This window comes from Rana temporaria, chromosome 4 (genome assembly GCF_905171775.1).
Source record: "Rana temporaria chromosome 4, aRanTem1.1, whole genome shotgun sequence".
Taxonomy (NCBI): Eukaryota; Metazoa; Chordata; class Amphibia; order Anura; family Ranidae; genus Rana; species Rana temporaria.
In genome coordinates this window covers 155,907,257-155,927,003 of record NC_053492.1, presented here as the reverse complement: position 1 = coordinate 155,927,003, position 19,747 = coordinate 155,907,257, and the positions used below count along the sequence as shown (strand labels likewise).

At 42.0% G+C, this 19,747-nt stretch overlaps 1 protein-coding gene across 6 annotated transcripts in view; it reads left to right on the top strand.

Annotated features, from left to right (window-relative positions):
* VEPH1 (ventricular zone expressed PH domain containing 1) overlaps window positions 1–19,747 on the top strand; it is a 500,435-nt gene that overhangs the window by 119,208 nt on the left and 361,480 nt on the right. The window lies entirely within an intron of this gene.

The window sequence follows — 19,747 nt, the reverse complement described above, 5'->3', positions numbered from 1 at the left end:
GCACCGATTTTTAAAATTCGGACTCCCATGTTAAACGGTAATTTCTCCGGTAAATTTGGGGACCGAGTACTGGCTAGTTGTAGGTCCCCTGCACCCGAAACGGCTGGGGAGCTCTGATTTTTCAAAGCTGGGAACCCCTTCTATATACTCCCATGTTAAACATAAGTCTAGTTATGGACACAGTGAGGCACAGTGAGGCATGGGCACAGTGAGGCATGGACACAGTGAGGCATGGACACGAGGCACAGTGAGGCATGCAGATGGAAACCCTAGGCTTATACTCAAGTCAATGCGTTTTCCCAGTTTTTCGTGGTAAAATATGGTTCCCCCCGGCTTATATTCGGGTCGGCTTATACTCAAGTATATACGGTATGTATTTTCATTTATTTAACTTTTTGTGTGTGTGTGTGTGGTGTTATTACTGTTCCAAAAAAAATAGTTACATACAATGAGGTTTTTCTTTCTTTTTTTTGTTTTTTATTAATAGATATGTACACATACAACAATACATGTAATATCAATGCATAATATGTAATATGACTGCTCATATTCTTGACTAGCAAAATAATACTGTTCCTTAAATATCTAATTCAGAATGTCACATTTCATTTAAAGGTAAGCTCCATGCAGATAAAAAAAAAAAAAAAAAAAAGGCATCATGTATTCTGGAGGTCGTATTCACACTTGTGCTTTATGGCAACGTGATTTACTACAGGGTATTGCAATGTGCTTGCTCCAAATGTGTTGCATTGTCATTCATTATGAATGCCACTTTATTGCACTGTACAGTACATACCAAGTATTGTGCTGCATTGCAAAGCTAAAAAGACTGATGTGCATTTTTTGATCCACTGCTGTGCATTGGCAGCCCATTCATAGTAATGTGGTGATGTGAAGTCTGAACTCCATGTATGATCTTTATTACATACTTAAGTCTGGTACACATATTTTGAATATTGGGCAGTTCAACGGAAACTGGACAACATTCGGCCCATGTGTACCACAGCCTGTCTGACATAAATTGTAGAACGGCCTTGCCAGAGAAATATCTGCCGATTGACTCGCAGCCAATGGTCGACTGGTGTAGTCTGGGTAGGGGGAGGAGGGGCAACCTGTCAAAACACAATGTGATTGATTTACTAAACGCAAATACATTGGTCCAGCTTGGCACAATGCAAGCATTCCTCATACCTAATAGAACACTGGGGAAGCTGCCATTCACTGTAATTGTTAGTACTACTACAGTGATAGCTATGAACATCCGCCTCCTGCACACTAACCACAGGGGGTCACTTGTATGGCACCACCACCATTCATAGAACACCTCATATTCACCTCATGAATACAAGGCACTCTCTGATTAGATGAGATACAGATTGTAATATCGCCACCACCTCTACCCCCACGTCCAATCAGAGAATGTCTTGTATGCGAAATGACGTACATGTATATCAGTTTGTAAAAGCAGGATAGCGGGCGCGTGCACCGCCTCAAAAGCGTGCCCGCGAGTTCCATGGACTCCAGACGTGCCCGCCAGTTCCATGGACTATGTCTTCCAGCAGCCCACAATTGCGGCGAGGAGAGGCAGAACGGTATTCCCCGTTCGGCCTAGTGACATGACAGGGATCTACTGTTCCCAGTAATCTATAACCGTGATCTCTGTCATGTTTCAGTAAGCCCTTCCTCCTACAGTTAGAACATGCTGAGTGAACACACATAACCCCTTGATCGCCCCCTAGTGTTAACCCCATTCCCTGGCAGTGTCATTTTTACATTGATCAGTGCAATTTTTAGCAATGATCAATGTAATAATGTCACTGGTTCCCAAAAAGTGTAATTTGGGGTTAAATTTGTCCGCGGCAATGTTGCAGTCCCACTGAAAATCTCAGATCTTCGTCACTACCAGTAAAAACAATAAAAAATAAATAAAAGTCCCTTAATGTATCCCGTAGTTTGCAGACACGATAACTTTTGCGCAAACCAATCAATATACGCCTAGTGCGATATTTATTTTTTACCAAAATAAGTAGAAGAATATATATATATATATATATATATATATATATATATATATATATGTATATATATATATATATATATATATATATATATATATATATATATATATATTGGCCTAAACTGATGAATAAATTCGTTTTTTAATATATATATTTTTGAATATTTATTTAAGCAGAAAGTAAAAAAACAAATGTTATTTTACAAGCACAAGTTTTTGGAAACATACACTATTTTAATAAAAAAATATGAGAACAGTAAAGTTAGCCCAATTTTTTTTATACTGTAAAAGATCCTGTTATGCAGAGCAAATTGATACCCAACATGTCACACTTCAAATTTGCGCCCACTCGTGGAATGGCAACAAACTTTTACCCTTAAAAATCTCCATATGCAACATTTAAAAAATTTGACAGGTTGCATGTTTTGAGTTACAGTGGAGCTAGAATTATTGCTCTCTCTCTAACGATCACGGAGATGCCTCACATGTTTGGTTTAAACACCGTTTTCATATGCGGGCACTACATTTTTTTTCTTACTCGTTTTACCTTTAATATTTTTTATTTTTACACTGTTCTTTAACCTCCCTGGCAGTATGATTATGTCTGGAATTATGTACCAAAAGTGGTATAATTATTTTGCATGGAAATTTAGCGTTTTACATTGTAGGCCTGTAATTCTTAGGAATAACTCACTTAAATCTGTCCAAACAAGAGTCTAGTAGACATCCCGGGTATGATAAAGTTTGAAACACAAAATCATAAATTATAATATAATAAATAACTATAAATAATTATAACAAATAATAATGTAATTATAATAAAAAGTATTCAATAATGTAATTAAATCAAAAACACTGAAATTTGCTCAGTTGCAGAATTGTCGCTGTCATTACTTTTATGACAAATTTCCCCACAAATCGCTATCGCTCAATTCTGCAAGTGAATTTAATTTATTATCGCTGTTTTCTAGCTGCTCTAAAATCACTTTTGACATAAAGGGACACTTTTGGTTGCTATGGACAATCTACAGTTTGCAGGCAGAAAGAACAGTTTTTATTTTATAAAAGTACATGCAGGACACTGGGCAGACCACTAGGGACAAGGGGTGTGTGTATTTTTTACATACAGTACTGTAATCTGTAAGATTACAGTATGCTGTATGTAATGTGTTTATTTACTTTTTTGAATTTGGCACCGTTCTCCTTCCCCGTGCGTCGTAACGTCGCAGGGAATGGAGATCGGCAGCACACAGTCACTGTGTGAATCGAGGGAGGACGCCGTTCGCTCACACAGAGGGGATGCATCGCAGGATCCAGGGACAAGGTAAGAAACTTGTGCCTGTGGATGCTGCAAGGCGGCCCCGAGTCTGGCTCGGGGATACCGCTTTTGGTATTGAAATCTTACCCCGAGCCAGACTCGGGAATACCGCTAAGGAGGTTAAAAAAAAAAATGTGTCACTTTTATTCCTATTACAAGGAATCTAAACATCCCTTGTAATAGAAAAAAAAGCATGACAGGATCTCTTAAATATGAGATCTGGGGTCAAAAAGACCTCAGATCTCATATTTACACTAAAATGCAATAAAAATAAAAATGTAGTTTGAAAAAAATAGATAGATAAATAAAATGTTGCTTTATGGGCGGAAGTGATGGTATGGAGCCGGATGGGGGCCATCTTCTCCTCACTCAGCTCCATACCTAACAGGGAAGAGGACTCGATCGCCTCCAATAAAAGTGATCTTGCAGCGAATCCGCTCCAGACACCACTTTTATCTGAAAGCAGACGACGGGTCAGTCCGTAAGTGGTTAAAGTATAACAAAGGGAAGTTTTGTTTTTTGTTTTTTGAACAGAGTAGAGAGGAAGCACCTGGTAGGTTCTAATTGCTGTCTATGCTCCCATTAGGGAAAGTCATCCTCTCTATTAGGCCTAAATCGTTTTTTGCATTTTGCAGATTTGCACTACAGAACATGTTGCATAGGAAACCATGGTAAATGGACTGTAGTGCAAATCTGAAAAATTCAAAAAGCACTAAAAATGCATAGGTGTGAATCAGGCCTTATGCCGGGTACACACGAGAGGATTTATCTGCGGATACGGTCCTTCGGACCGTTTCCGCGGATAAATCCTCTGAGGATTTTGATCCGATGGAGTGTACATACCATCGGATCGAAATCCGCGCCGAATTCCCATCGCGATGACGTGTCGCGCCGTCGCCGCGATGATGACGCGGCGACGTGCGCGACGCTGTCATATAAGGAATTCCACGAATGCGTCGAATCATTACGACGCATGCGAGGGATGGGTTCGGACGGATCGATCCGGTGAGTCTGTACAGACCACCGGATCGATCCGCTGGAGCCGATTCCAGCGGATAGATTTCTTAGCATGCTAAGAAATTTTTATCCGCTGGAAATCGGTCGGCCCGAAATATATCCGCGGATAAATATCCGCTGGATCGTACACACCAGCGGATCTATCCGCTGAAACCGATCCGCGGATCAATTTCAGCGGATCGATCCTCTCGTGTGTACGGGGCCTTAGTCATATTTACCATCATTGCCATAACCCTCCTCTTCCCTATCCAAAATAAAAATTAATGTTTTGCTTTTCATTTGTTCTTTAACATCACAGATACTCCCTCCAGACGTGGTTCTGGCCAGCTCAGTAGATTGCTTTAAGAAAGGCCTGGATTCTTTCCTAAATGTACAGAATATAACTGAGTACTAATATTTATAGGTATAGTTGATCCAGGGTAAATCCGATTGCCTCTCGGGGGATCAGGAGGGAATTTTTTCCCCTGCTGTAGCAAATTGGATCATGCTCTGCTGGGGTTTTTTGCCTTCCTCTGGATCAACTGTGGGTATGGAGTTGGGTGGATGGGATTGTATTGTGTTTTTTATTTTGTTTGTTTATTTATTTTTATTTTTTTGTGGTTGAACTGGATGGACTTGTGTCTTTTTTAACCTGACTAACTATGTAACTATGTAACTTCACGCACTAATTCTACACCAACAAGTAAAAAACATTTTGTCCTGCCCAATAATGTGTTTGATTTTGAACTTTCTGCTATCTGTACATTCTCTGTTAATTCATACCAATTAGGTAATTGCACTATGCCTGTTATTTTGTTGTAGACGTCTTGCTGCCGAGGAGAAGAGTTAAAGTGGCACTAAAGCCATAATGTGATAAAAACTTGTTGGCTGGGAGGCTTTAATTGCAAAAGAGACTATGTATATCATTCTGTAATAACATTACTTCTACCCAATGGCATTTCTAGGATTGTGAAAGATCTGGGGCGTATCATGGTGAACAGTGGGTGTGGCCATGTTGCACTGGCAGTGGGAGGGGCTTAAAGGGACAAAGTTAAATATAATTTTTATCATAGGCATACATATGGCACAATCCTCAAACCCATAAAATACTTTTTAAAGTGTATGTACAGCTAAAACATAAAAAAATACTGGATTTACCCCTCTATGTGTCCTGGTTGACCATTATCAGAAACACAGTGGGGGGGATTTAATAAAACTGGTGTACACAGAATCTGGTGCAGTTGTGCACAGTAACCAATTGGCTTGTATTGTTAAGGCTCCATTCACACCTGAGCAACTCTGAATCATAGGTGGACGCTTGTGTGGTGTCTTTACTTCTTAATGGCATCCCAATCGCGGCATGATTTTGCCGCGATTGTCACGCAATAAATTGCAGAAAAACGTGACGCTTGTCATTCAAAAAGGAGCAGGAGCTTCTTTTCAGTGATAGCATTGCGTAATGCAATTTGCAGCGATTGCAAAATTACTCCATGATTGGGTTGCCATTAACAAGTAATGGCGTCGCACAAGTGATTTTCCGCGATATCTTATTTGGATTTCAGATCGCTCAGGTGTGAGCGAAGCTTAATTGAACAAGCTTAATAGAAGCTGATTGATGACTATGTACAGCTGCACCAGTTTAGGTAAATCCCCCCTCCCAATAGTTCCATGCATTCTATAAAATGTACCGTATATACTCGAGTATAAGCCGAGTTTTTCAGCACATTTTATTTTGTGCTAAAAATTCTACCTCTACAAGTGTGCAAAGATTGTTGTCCGGGGAACTTACGACCGGGGAGAACCGATTTTTCAAAACTGGGCACCTCTTCCATAGACTCATATGTTAAACGGTAATTTCTCTGGTTAATTTGGGGACCTGGTACCGGCCGGTCGTAGGTCCCCTGGACCCGAAACTTGTCACATATGTAGCCCCATTTCTCCGCTACAAGTGTGCAAAGGTTGTTGTCTGGGGGACCTATGGCTGGAGAGCACCTGTTTTTCAAAGCCAGGCACCCATTCCATAGACTTCCATGTCATGGGCAAAGTGAGGCATGGACACAGTGAGGCATAGGCACAGTGAGGCATAGGCACAGTGAGGCATGGGCACAGTGAGGCATAGGCACAGTGAGGCATGAACACAGTGAGGCATGGACACAGATGAAAGAACCCTGCTACTCTATTCTGAGCCAGCAGATGTTTCTGATATATCCTTCACTTCATCTGACAAGAACGATGACAACTTCAGCCAGTCTCCAGAACAGAAACCTGATATTGTTGAGTCAACCTTCTGCCAGCATCCTGAAGTTCCAAACCAACTGATTCCAAGTTATCACAAAGTTCAGCAGATGTTAATACCAATTTGGGGTCTCCTACTTTGCCAGTTCCACCAAGCTCATATTAAACATCGTGAAATGTTAAAGGGTTATTTAAAGGCCATTGAGGGGGAAATTAGGGGCATGAAGGCATGTACACAGGAATTCTATACACGTAAAACTGTGGCATTCATGCACCAACTGATTTTGCCTCTCTCTCTGCTGTTGCCTTTTAATTACATTAAACCATAGCCACCAAATTGATGTCTAATGTCTATTTTTTTATATGTCGCTCTTCTATTACACTGCAAGAATGTGTAACTGAAGGTGACATTTATTTTTTTGTTTTGGACACAAGAGAGAGGGGTTAGAACATCTGTCAGTTTTTCTCGCTCTCTGTGCCCAATACAGAGATTCACTATTGAAAAATAGCTTTGTATGAAGTGCTGTCAGACTTCATGGCCACGCTCATCATGATGGGATTGGTTTAATATGGTCCTCATCAGTGTCTTGAACCTCAATATCAAGAAGCAATCCTGCACAATGGGCTAAGTTATGAAGGACACAGCAGGCCCGAAGGGCTTTAGTGCAGAAAACCACCAGATAGTGAGATACAGGGGATCTGGTCTTCATGGACCTATGGTCTTCATGGAAGAGTCATCAAAAAAAAACTCTTCTACGTCCTCACCACAAAAATCAGCGTTTGAACTTTGCAAATGAACATATAGACAAGCCTGATGCATTTTGGAAACCAGTTTTGTGAACTTTTTGGCCGAAATGAGCAAAGGTACGTTTGGAAAAGAAAGGGCACAGAATTTAATGAAAAGAACCTCTGTCCAACTGTTAAGCATGGGGGTGGATCAATCATGCTTTGGGGTCGTATTGCAGCCAGTGGCACAGGGAACATTTCACGAGTAGAAGGAACAATGGATTCAATAATATTTCAGCAAATTTTGGATGGTAACTTGATGCCATCTGTGAAAAAGCTGAAGTTAAAGACAGAATGGCTTCTACAAATGGATAATGATCCTAAAAACACCTCAAAATCCACGGGGGATTACATCAAGAGGTGTAAACTGAAGGTTTTGCCATGGCCTTCACAATCTCAACATAATTGAGAATCTATGGATAGACCTTAAAAGAGCAGTGCGTGACAGACAGCCCAGAAATCTCAAAGAACTGGAAGACTTTTGTAAGGAAGAATGGGCAAAGATACCTCAAACAAGAATTGAAAGACTTTTGGCTGGCTACAAAAAAGCGTTTACAAGCTGTGATACTTGCCAAATTGGGCAGTACAAGATATTAACTCTGCAGGGTGCCCAAACTTTTGCCGACGCCATTTTTTTGTTTTCTGTAGATTTGAAAGTGTAAATGATGGAAATAAAATCTAACTTTTTTTGACATATTATAAGAATGCCTAATCTGTAATTTGATGCCTTTTGGAGATTTTTCCATCTTTCCTTGGCTTTGTTATGCACATTAATACACATTTTTACCTGGGGTGCCAAAACTTTCGATCCCCACTGTATGTATCATGTATGTGGAATGCATTGAGATATCTTTTATAATAAAAAGTGTCTTACCAAGATGCCAGCCTCCGGTTAGTCTGTTATTGTTGAATCCTGGTAGAGATGTGACTGTCTTAACATGTGTGCATCATGGACAGATCCTGGGAAGTTAGTGACTACATTTCTGATAAACATGTGTGCATCACAAACAACCTGGCTATTTAGTGAGTTGTAATACTTATTACGGTATTATTATTTATCAGAGGGGGCAAAAAAGGAACATGTGGGTAGTCTATTACACCCATGAAATTGGGAATCCCAACTGCCACATAGAAATAATTCTTAACCTGATCCCACTCATGACATGTGCTAGGCATGTATATATACAGTATTTGGGTGCAATTTGTCTGAAACCCTGCAAGCCCTTAGTAAGTAGATGTGAAAAAGATGTCTTGGATACTCCGTCCAACTCTTCCACTACTATCTGATATGAGGCCTTGCCAAGAAAAAGCAGAGCAGCCAACATCTTGGTCATTGGTGGAATGGCATGACTGCACTGTGTGGTGGGCTCCAGAAAAGGTTGAAAGTCCCCAAACAACAGCATAACCAGCTCCTTAGATAGACGACATTTAATGAGCGCTTCTGCTTTAGTGAAATCCTCAAGCAAGATGCGCTGCTTAAATGTACACATTACAACCACTCTTCTTCTCTATCCTTAATTTGCCTGAAATTCCAACAAATTAGCCTCAAAAAGCTCCATTATGAACCCTTTTCTAAACACTTCCATTCCCTGCCCATTGAGATGTGGTGGTCAAAGTGATCACTTTCATCATTACTGCTTGCCTGGATCACTACTCCATTACCACAGGCATCTAATTTATTTATTTCCTTCTGTGAATAGATTTTAACACCTTTTTCTGTGTTATTTACCGAGCCTTTTAAGTTAAATACAGCAAAACAGCATAGCGCATTGATATTGAATGAATGAATGAATGAAAACTTATATAGCGCGGCACATGCGAACTTAATCGCCTCTGGGAGCTTGTTGTTCCTGTCTCCTTTGGTATCAAAAGAGATGTGTTTTGATCTTTCTCCTGAATGCTAAGTGGTTCTCCTCCAACCGAATGCTGGTTGGTAAAGCGTTCCATAGTCTGGGACCTTGGACCGCGAATCTCCTTTCTCCTTTGGATTTGTAGTTGGCTTTCGGTATCTGAAGAAGATTTTGATTGGTGGATCGCAAAACGCGTTTGGGATTATGAGCTTTTATTTTTTCGCATAGATAATGGGGAGCCTTCCCATGGATACATCTATGCGTTAGACAGAGTGCTTTAAAAGCAATTCTGTCTTTTACTGGCAACCAATGAAGGGATCTCAGTGAAGGTGAGATTGATTCCCATGGTTTTTTCCCAGTCACAAGTCTGGCGGCCGTATTTTGAACGACTTGCAGACGAGCGATTTGGTATTTTGGGAGTCCGAGGTAAAGGGCATTTGCATAATCCAGTCTGGAGTTTACAATAGCTCCCACCACGACCGCTATGTCTTCTATGGGAATGAAAGGAGTAAGTCTGCGTAGTAGGTGCAGCAGATGGTGAGATCCGCTGACTACTGACCCTATTTGTGCATCCATTGTCATGTAGGAGTCGAAGATGACCCCGAGACTTTTGACTTTGGCGCTAGGGGTGATGATTTTGCCCAGAATGGGCGGGGGGGTCCAAGTTGTTGCAGGTTGTTTCATACGCTTGGCGTGAAACAGGAGAAGTTCTGTTTTCGCTCCGTTGAGTTTAAGATAACTCTTTGTCATCCAGTTCTCTATCAAAGAGAGGCATGTCTCTAGATTGAGGTGGTGATCCTTTTTATTGCAAATGCGGAAATACAGTTGCGTGTCGTCTGCATATGAGTGATAAAGCAGTTTTTGGCTGCTGATGATTTCAAAAAGCGGTCGAAGATAGATGTTGAATAACACCGGCGACAGAGGCGATCCTTGAGGGACTCCGCACGATAATGTGCGTTTCTCAGAGGTGAAAGGTCCTAACTTCACTGTTTGTGATCGGTTGTCCAAAAAAGAGGAGAACCAAGATAAATCGCCTTCTGCGACTTTGGCTACTTCAGCTAGCCGAGTCAAAAGTAGCTTGTGGTCTACAGTGTCGAAGGCTGCGCTTAGGTCCAACAGAACCAGAAGACAAGATTCTCCTTCGTCTGCGGCCTCGAGAGCGTCGTCCCATATTTTGACCAATGCTGTTTCCGTCCCGTGTCCAGGACGGAAGCCCGATTGAAAAGGATCAAGTAGGTTGTGGGTATCTAGATGCTGTTGCAGCTGTTGTACCACTACTTTTTCCATTACCTTTGAGAGAACGTTTAGGCCTGTTATGGGACGAATAGGGTCCTTAGGGTCTAGGGTGGGTTTCTTTAAGATAGGTCAGATTATGCCCTCTTTCAACTGGGAAGGCACTATACCTTCCTTGAATGATTGGTTAATAAGCTGCGTGATAGGAGGTGCCAAGATGTCAGCGCATTCCTTCAGCAGTTTAGTGGGGATGATATCATTTGGCGCTGTGCCGTTACGCAAAGTACCAATGATATTCTTTGTGGCATGGATAGAGATGGGTTCCAGCGTAAACTTACCTAATTGTGGTGAATTACTGCAGGTATTGTATGGATAATTACGGGGGGGGGGTGTTGTTTTGCTGAATGCTTTCCCGGATTTCCTCGATTTTATTAATGAAGTAATCCGACAATTCATTGCAAAATTCTTGGATATCCGAATTGGGGGTTTCAAGACATTCTGGATTCATGGTCTGAGTGACCAGCTTGAAGAGTTCGCGTGGGCGATTTAGGGCGTTGTTGATAGCCTCAGAAAAATAGTTTTTCTTGGCTTTGAAGATTTCTTTGTGGTATTTTCTTGTTGTTGCTTTGTAGATGGTGAGGTTCTCATCTGAAGAGCTTCTTTTCCAGGCGGCTTCCGCCCTTCTGCGCTCTTGCTTCAGTAATGCCAGTTGGTTGTTGAACCAGCTGGAGGTATTTTTTCGGATGCAGGTTTTACGTTTCGGCGCTATTAAGTCAGCTGACTGTAATAGGGCTGTGTTTATGGCATCCAGTGTTTCTTCAGCCGTTTGATGCGGCTGAATTGTTTTTATTTTTTTCCTTAATGTGGTTTTGAAGAGTTCCGAGTGGAGCTTCTTCTGACATCTAGTCCAGTGTGTTGTCACTAGATTTGATGTTTTTGTTGAGGGGGGGAATTCGGAAATAATGAATTTGATTGCATGGTGATCTGTCCTTGGCAACGGTTCATTTTCCAAAATTTTTATTTCCAGATCTTGCCTGAAAATAAGGTCAAGTGTGTGACCTGAAGCATGTGTGGACCCACATACTAGTTGTTGTAGCCCTAATCCTTCCAGGTGGTCAATACAGGCGTCGGCCACAGGGTCTTGTGGTGAGTTGGCCCAGAGATTAAAGTCCCCGAGCAGCAAAAGATGTTTGCCGTTGAGGGTGTAAGTGGAGATGAAGTCCGTCAATGATAGTAAAAGCTGCGATTTTGGGCCGGGTGGCCTATAGCAGAGTAGAATACGGACGGTCTCCTGGGAGTTTGTTTGTAGTTGCAGGGTAAGGGTTTCCATGAATGGAAGAGGGTTTTGAAGGACCGGTTTTGTGATTGCAAGATGAGTCTTATGGATCACCGCCAGGCCTCCTCCTCTTTGCCCTATTCTGTTTTCGGTTATGATACGATAGTTTTCTGGCACCAATTCTCCTAGAATGGTGTTACAGTCGGCTGTAAGCCAGCTCTCTGTAATAAAGAGGCAGTCTAGATCGTGTTGTAGAATGAAATCATGGATTTCTAGTCGGTGTTTTACTGCCGATCTTGTGTTGATCAGAGCACATGAAGTGTGCTTAGGCTGGGGTAAACAGCTGAGATTTTTGCTAGTCGATCGTTGATCGATTCTCAAAAGTGGCTCAGTTCTTAGGGCTTTTTTGGTGATGGCTGGTAGTTTTGCGGCAAATCGCCTCAGATCCCCAATGGTTTCTGCAGAATATTGCAGATTAGCCATGGTCGTAAAACACCAGGGGGGGGGGAGGATAATCAAGGCTACGCCAATATGCTACGATAGGGGAAAAAATTCCTTCCTGACCCCTTGTGAGGCGATCAGGCGAACCCTGGATCAAGTTTAATAGTATTGAGAAAGGGGAGAGTGGAGTTGGGTGTAGCAAGATGGCCGCCGATCAGGCCACAGGATCCAGGCTGGGGGCTGTCAGATTGAGAGGATCCGTGCTGCTGGGGGGGATTAGATCGATTGCCGGGCGGAGAAGGTGCTCTACAGGGGTCGGGGGGGGCTTTATTGGGCCGTTAAGGAAGTTTGGTGATGGTTGCCGGGGGGGAGAGCGGCGCGCCGCTAGGCCGCGAATGAAGCCGCGGCCTTTCCTAGATCGCGGCTGCCGCGATTGTTACCAGGCCGGCGCGGATGTATAAAAAACCGCCCGAAGAGGCGGAAATTGCGGAGGGGTGCTCTGAGTGGGGGTGGTAGTGTGGGGGTGCAGGAGGGGGATACGGAGCCTATCCGGGCGCAAAGCCGCGGCTTTATCCTTAAAAGGACGGCCGCAAAACCTACCCCCGGACAGAGGGCAGGAAGACGGGCAGCGAATTGGTAAACCCGAAGGCTTACCTTTGAGGAAGGAGCCTGTGAGGGGGGGCAGGAGATGGTCTATTGGAGGCCCAGGGGAGAAGAGGCAGTGGTTGGTCCTGGAAGCGGTGGTGTGTGCTTCGCCGCTGGGGGCTGGGAGGAGCGTAGCTATCTGCAGACTGACTGCCTGTCTGACTTGTCCCTGAGTGGAGCAGACTCGTCGGAAGCGTCCTACTCCACCTAGCGGCTGACATTGTTCACGGTCTCAGCTGGTATACACCTCCTTTAACCCCCCTGGCGGTATTCCCGAGTCTGACTCGGGGTTCGATTTTTGTGCTAGGATCGGTAACCCCGAGTCAGACTCGGGCTTGCCTCGCTGGATCCACAGACAGTGTTTACTTACCTTGTCCCCAGATCCAGCGATGCCACCGCGCTGTGTGAGCGAGCGGGACCTCGCTCGATTCACACAGCGTCCTCCTTTGCCGCCGATCTCCGTTCCCTGCGACATTACGACGCACGGGAGCGGAGAACGGCGCCAAATTCAAAAAGGTAAACACCTTACATACAGTATACTGTAATCTTATAGATTACAGTACTGTATGTAAAAAAGACACCCCCCCCTTGTCCCTAGTGGTCTGCCCAGTGTCTTACATGTACTTTTATATAATAAAAACTGTTCTTTCTGCCTGCAAACTGTAGATTGTCCATAGCAACCAAAAGTGTCTTCTTATGTCAAAAATGGTTTTAGAGCAGCTAGAAAACAGCGATAATAAATTATAATCACTTGCAGAATTGTGCGATAGCGATTTGTGGGGAAATTCGTCATAAAAAAATAAAAGTAATGACAGCGACAATTCTGCAACTGAGCAAATTTCAGTGATTTTTGAGTTGATTACATTATTGAATAGTTTTTATTATAATTATATTATTATTTGGTATAATTATTTATAATTATTTATTATATTGTAATTTATCATTTTGTTTTTAAAAAAGTTTCATACCCGGGATGCCTACAAGACTCTTGTTTGGTCAGATTTAAGTGAGTTATTCCTAAAGCCCCATACACACCATCAGATTATCTGCAGATTTTTGTCTTCAGATTTACCAAAACCATGTAGTACAGGGGCCTGCCTGATTGCATACAAATTGAAACTCTTAAGGTTTGACCTCATATTATATGGTTTTGGTAAATCTGAAGACAAAAATCTGCAGATAATCTGATGGTGTGTATGGGGCTTTAGAATTACAGGCCTACAGTACAAATCACCAAATTTCCTTGCAAATAATGGTACTGCTTTCAGCACCTTTTTTCTGAAAGAATCATACCGCCAGGGAGGTTAAGTTTGTTCAGGATCTTACCTTTCTTTTAGGGTAATTTTAGGCAGGATAGGCATATATTTTCCTGAAAATTATGAAGTGGCAGATACCGCATCTGCCTGTTCTTGTACCACTTGTTTCAGTTCCAGTATTTGCTTACATCCGATTCATCACTCCATCCACATAAAAGGATCAAAACACTTTACTTGTTTAATTTCATCAATAAACTGGGAAATTTCCCTTTGTATTAATGAGCAGGTCGAACTGCATAAAAAACATTTGCAGGACAAAGCACCATGCTTACCCTAGTATGCTTGCCTTCCTTTGGCTCCCCTGCCCCACTGTTCCTCCACAGGGAGTGAAAGAAAGTCCTGTGTTAACAATGTGACGCTGGAGTTGAAATTTCCCACATGACAGTGCTAATTGGGCCAGTGCTGTCACATGGAGTGAGTCACATGCTCCTGCATATTGGAGAGTACCACACCTTATGCCAAACAGAATAGGGATAGGGGGATTAAAGTACTTATGTTTTGCCTATTTAAGAAAGGATTAAATGCCTGACAATTACAAGCAATAAAAAATCAGCTGTAATTTTTAGGGCCCCCCAGTTGGGTTATGCCATAATACCTGTTATAATACCGAGCCCTCCAGCACTACACTGTGATTGATCTGGCGGGTCCCGGGCGCTTCCATCGTAGCCATGTCTTGCTTCCAGGTTCTGTGACATCAGCTGCTTGAATGGCTGGGCCGCGATGATATCACTCCCACATGTGGTGCAGTAAATGTCTGCTGAGCTTAGGGTTGACATCTGTTCAGGATTCACCTGGTCAGTTTGGGTTTTGGAATCATGCGTCCAGGTTTCAGACTGCCTGAGACCCGGACACATTATTCAGACTGGATTGTGGCCTCCCAGCAGGGTTGCTGGCTGAAGTTGTCTAAGCTGGGAGTGTCTGTTACACTCTCTTTCACACTGCCCAAAGCTAGCACTAACAGTTCCCCCCCGAATACAGATTGGAGAGGAGAGGGGGCTCAATCTGCTCCTCTTCTTACCACCCCTTCCCTTCTGTGTCTGCCCACACTCCAATCCCCAGTGCTGTGCCTCAGAAAAGGGAAGTGGGGGGCCGGAAATTTGAAGTCCAGCAGCCTCAGATACATCTGCATAAGAGGTGCTGACTGCCAAGGGGTGAGTGAGCGCACCATCAATCCCTGTCTGTGACTGAAGTCTCCCCCCTTCTCTCTCCTGCCTCTGAGTGAGTACACTAAGGTAAAACAGGGTTCTCAGAGCACCCCTTATATCAGAGTTCCCCTTTACATCAGAGTCCTCACCGTGCATCAGAGTACTCAGTGTTCCCCCTTAAATCAGGGTTCCCAGAGCATCCCTTATGTTCTCCCTTACATCAGAGTCTGCAGATTCCCCCCTTACAGTGTAAGAGAACTCTGCGGATTCAGATGTGAAAGATGGAACTCTGCAGATTCAGATGTGAAAGAGGGAACTCTGCAGATTCAGATGTAAAGTTGGACACTTGTGATTAATCTCATATGATTAGAAATGTTATGTAATTGCAAAATATATGTATAGTTTATACTATAAAAAATTGCTGTGTGCCACTAAAGTCTTCGGGTTTGACTTGAAGAAAAGGTGGCAGTCCTAGCTGAGCTGCGCATGTGCAGCTACTTGTACATCACTGCTGACAGGCAGGAGGAAGCATTTATGACAGAAGAGACTGATAGGGTCTCCTCTGTCATAAATATCCTGTCTGTCAGCAATAAAAAAAAAAAAAAAAGGTTACTACCACTTTAAATATCATGTTGTAATTGGAGTAGGCCATAATCTTCATAGCAATACCATTTTTTTTTATGAATCAGAACTCAAAGATATATCGAAATTGTACTAAAGAAACACGCTGCACAAATTAACATAGAACATTTAATTTATTTTATAGAAAAAGCTTTGAAACAACAATATGGTTAGAATAATTAAACATAATACAACATCATCAAGAGATCAAAAGATGCTGTTACAAAGTGAAAACAATAAAAATAGTTAACATTTTGTGTCTTAAAATATAATAATTCCTGAAATACAGTGTTTAATATCCCACAGTAAGAATATTCCAATAATGTTTTATTAATATAATACTTTGCATTCAAAAATCATTATAGTTGCAAAATAAATGTATTTTTGTTGCAGAAAAAAATGTAACCTGAACTGTGACAGTTGTATTTTTTTTTATTATTCCACATAATTCAGAATTGTGACAGTGTGAACAAGCTTTAGCATTCTTAAAATCAAATGGTACAATTTTACAAAAATACAGTAGAATTTATTTCACGGAGTTCTTACAAGTTAAATTTACAATATAGTACAGTTTGAAATACTTACAGATACTGTATAATGATTTGTTAAAACAAGTGGCTATAGTTAGTTTAATAAAGTCTATTGGAGTCATTGTTGCACATTTGCAATTCACATTTTATGGCATTCGTGGCAAATCTGATCAGACAGATTAATTAGCTTGCTGTTGCCCCAGAACTGATAATTGTTGGACTGGTACAATAGAGAAAAGGGAGGATATGCTGTCTACAGTGATTTGCTGAAGATTTTCTATAAATTAGATAGTCATCATATCCCATACAGGTGTAAACATACCGTACTTGAAGTCTAAGTTCACCTTTTTTTCCCCCCAAATTCCAGCTCCCCTATGTAATATACCATGAATGCACTTCTTTTGCAGAAAAGAAAAAGCTTTCTCTGTCTTTCAGGACAGGCCTTACCCCAGCCATTGGTGTGTTCATAGAAAACTTATTCATTACTTCCCACCTCATCCTGAATTTTCTATTTTAGAAGATAAAACCAGTAGAAGGAAGTAATTCACCAGCTGTACTTGTTAAGGCTATCTATAAATTATACAATTTTCTTGTACAATTTTCCTTTAGATTTACCAAAACCATATAATATGAGGTACAACCTAAACCCTTTCCAATTTTTATGCAGTCAGGCAAGGCCCTTGCATTACATAGCTGAAGGTAAAAATAAAGGAAATTGAATAAGGAAAATGTATAATGTATGGATAGCCTAATACACCCTGCACCTGCCTTACCCCTCCCCCTCTCCACTTCTGTGCTTACATACACTCATTATCAGTCAAGATATCATTATCTGTTCTCACTAAATACACAGCCAGTGATTGATTTTTTTGTTTCTTCATCTTGCACAGATTTATTTGGAAGAGTGTGCAGAAGCTGAGTGGTCACAGTGTATGTGGAGCAGAGCTGTAGTGCTGAAAACAGGAGAAGCATCTGGATTTTGTAAAGCTCACCATACACTATATAATCTGATTGTACAATCTCCTTTAGATCTACCATCAGATATGTAGTGTAAAAGCCTGCATGATTTTATACAAATGTAATGGATTGTTCAGCTGGGTCCTCCTATTCCACAGTTTTGTTAAATCTAAAGAAAATTGTACAATCAGATTGCATAGTGTATGGCCATCTTTATACAAGTACATAAGAGGGACTGGACAGAGAGTGTGATGCGTCTGTACAGAAAGTGGGTGGAAATAAACAAGAGGTGGTATAGTAATGAGGGAGGTGTGGTCTAGACTGATAATACACGCCTATTTTGTGATGCAGCAAGCAATGTATGATGAGAGATGATCTACAGGAATTGATGGAAGTAATAAGCAATTTTTTTTTAAATTCAAAAAGAAATTTGAAATTTTAAAGCTTCCGTGGAAAAGATAAGTGGGAGTTATGAACACTGAGATGACTGAGGCAGAAAGGACATTAGAAGAGGCTTCTAATTATTATGAAAAGTGAAATTCTGTCCGAAAAGGTGAACTTAGCCTTTAATGTGGTTCTAAAGCCTAAGGCCTCGTACACACGACCGAGAAACTCGACGGGCGAAACGCATCGTTTTGCTCGTCAAGTTCCTTGTTAGGCTGTCGAGGATCTCGGCGAGCCAAATTTCACCATTCCCGTCGAGGAAAAAGAAGACATGCTCTCTTTTTGGCTCGATGGGATCCTCGACAGTTTCCTCATCGAAAAGTGTACACACGACCGGTTTCCTCGTCGTGTGTACGAGGCCTTAGACCCCTTTCACATATGGTCCGTGTTTATCTGATCCCCCCATAGGGGACCGCCCTGTCATCGGCTCAGCGGGGATCAACGGAAGCGATCCCCGCTGAGCATACGGAGCATACGGAGGCGGACCATTACTGATCCGCCCCGTGTGAAAGGGGCCTAAAGGTTTTTTACCTTATTACATTCTATGCATTAAGGTAAAAAAGATTCTGTGCTGCAGGATCCCCCCCCCCGGTCCCCCTTATACTTACCTGAGCCCGATCGCAATCCAGCGTTGTGCACCAGAGAAACAATCAAATCCTGTGAGAAGATAGCAGGGTCTATAGATGCAGACAGGGCGGCTCAGGAGTAAGCCTGCACGAGTGCCCGCATACAAAACGTCTCTCTATAAGGCACATATTGAAGAGGAGGAACCAGGAGTGCTGGCGGAGGGCACCAGTAGAAGAGTTTTAGGGCTGCTCTGTGCAATACCATTGCAGAGAGTAAGTATAGCATGTTTATTATTTTTAAATAAAAAATGAAAGCTTTAATATCACTTTAAATATAAAGACTTTTTGAGTTTTTTTATTGATATTTAGATTGAACACTTGTATTTGGCTGGATTGGTGCTTGGATCAGGGAAAACATTTTCCTAGCACTTTTTTTTTAATTGACACAAGCCTTTTGGTTTCAATAAAAAGGAAAATAAAGGAGAACTCCAACCTAAAGCATTATGTGGTAGGGAACTAAGGAGCAAAGAACTCATTAGACTCTTTGGGGGTTATTTACTAAAGGCAAATCCACTTTGCACTACAAGTGCAAACTACAAGTGCAAAGTGCACTTGAAATTGTACTTGGAAGTGCAGTCACTGTAGATCCGAGGGGGACATGCAAGGAAAATAAAAAACAGCATTTTAGCTTGCACATGATTAGATGATAAAATCAGCAGAGATTCCCCTCATTTCAGATCTTCCCCTCAGATTTACAGCGACTGCACTTCCAAATGCACTTTTAGTGCAATTTCAAGTGTAGTTTGCACTTGTAGTGCAAAGTGGATTTGCCTTTCGTAAATAACCCCCATTATCTTGCTACTTTGCAGATGTGAATCATCTTTGCCCTATATAAATAAAGAGTTTTGCAACCAATGCAAGGTAATATGTCTTACTATATGGATTGAAATGACCTGTGATAGTTACTTATCAAAAGTGTTTGAATAAATTACAGATCCTCCCAGCCTCTCTGTTTCTACTAACCTCTGTTTTTAACTCAGGATTGGCCATGTGGTTGCCTAATTCAGTGTTCCAAATGTTCAGTCCTGGGCATAGGCGTGCGCAAGGGGTGTGCCAGGTGTGCCTGGGCACACCCTAATCCTGGGGTTGGCAACCTGTCAATGGTGGGCAGGTGACAGGTAAACCGCAATCATTCCTTGCCGATCCTTAGAACCTGGACAGGAGAGGCGGCGGGGGTGGGATTTAATGGAACCGATCTGTATTTTCCTCCTACAGCAGCTGAAAGTAGGCTTCTCCTCCTCTCCCTTTTGTCAACATTCAGCTGCCACATGAGGAAAATATAGGGGATCGGTACTAATATATGCCACCCCT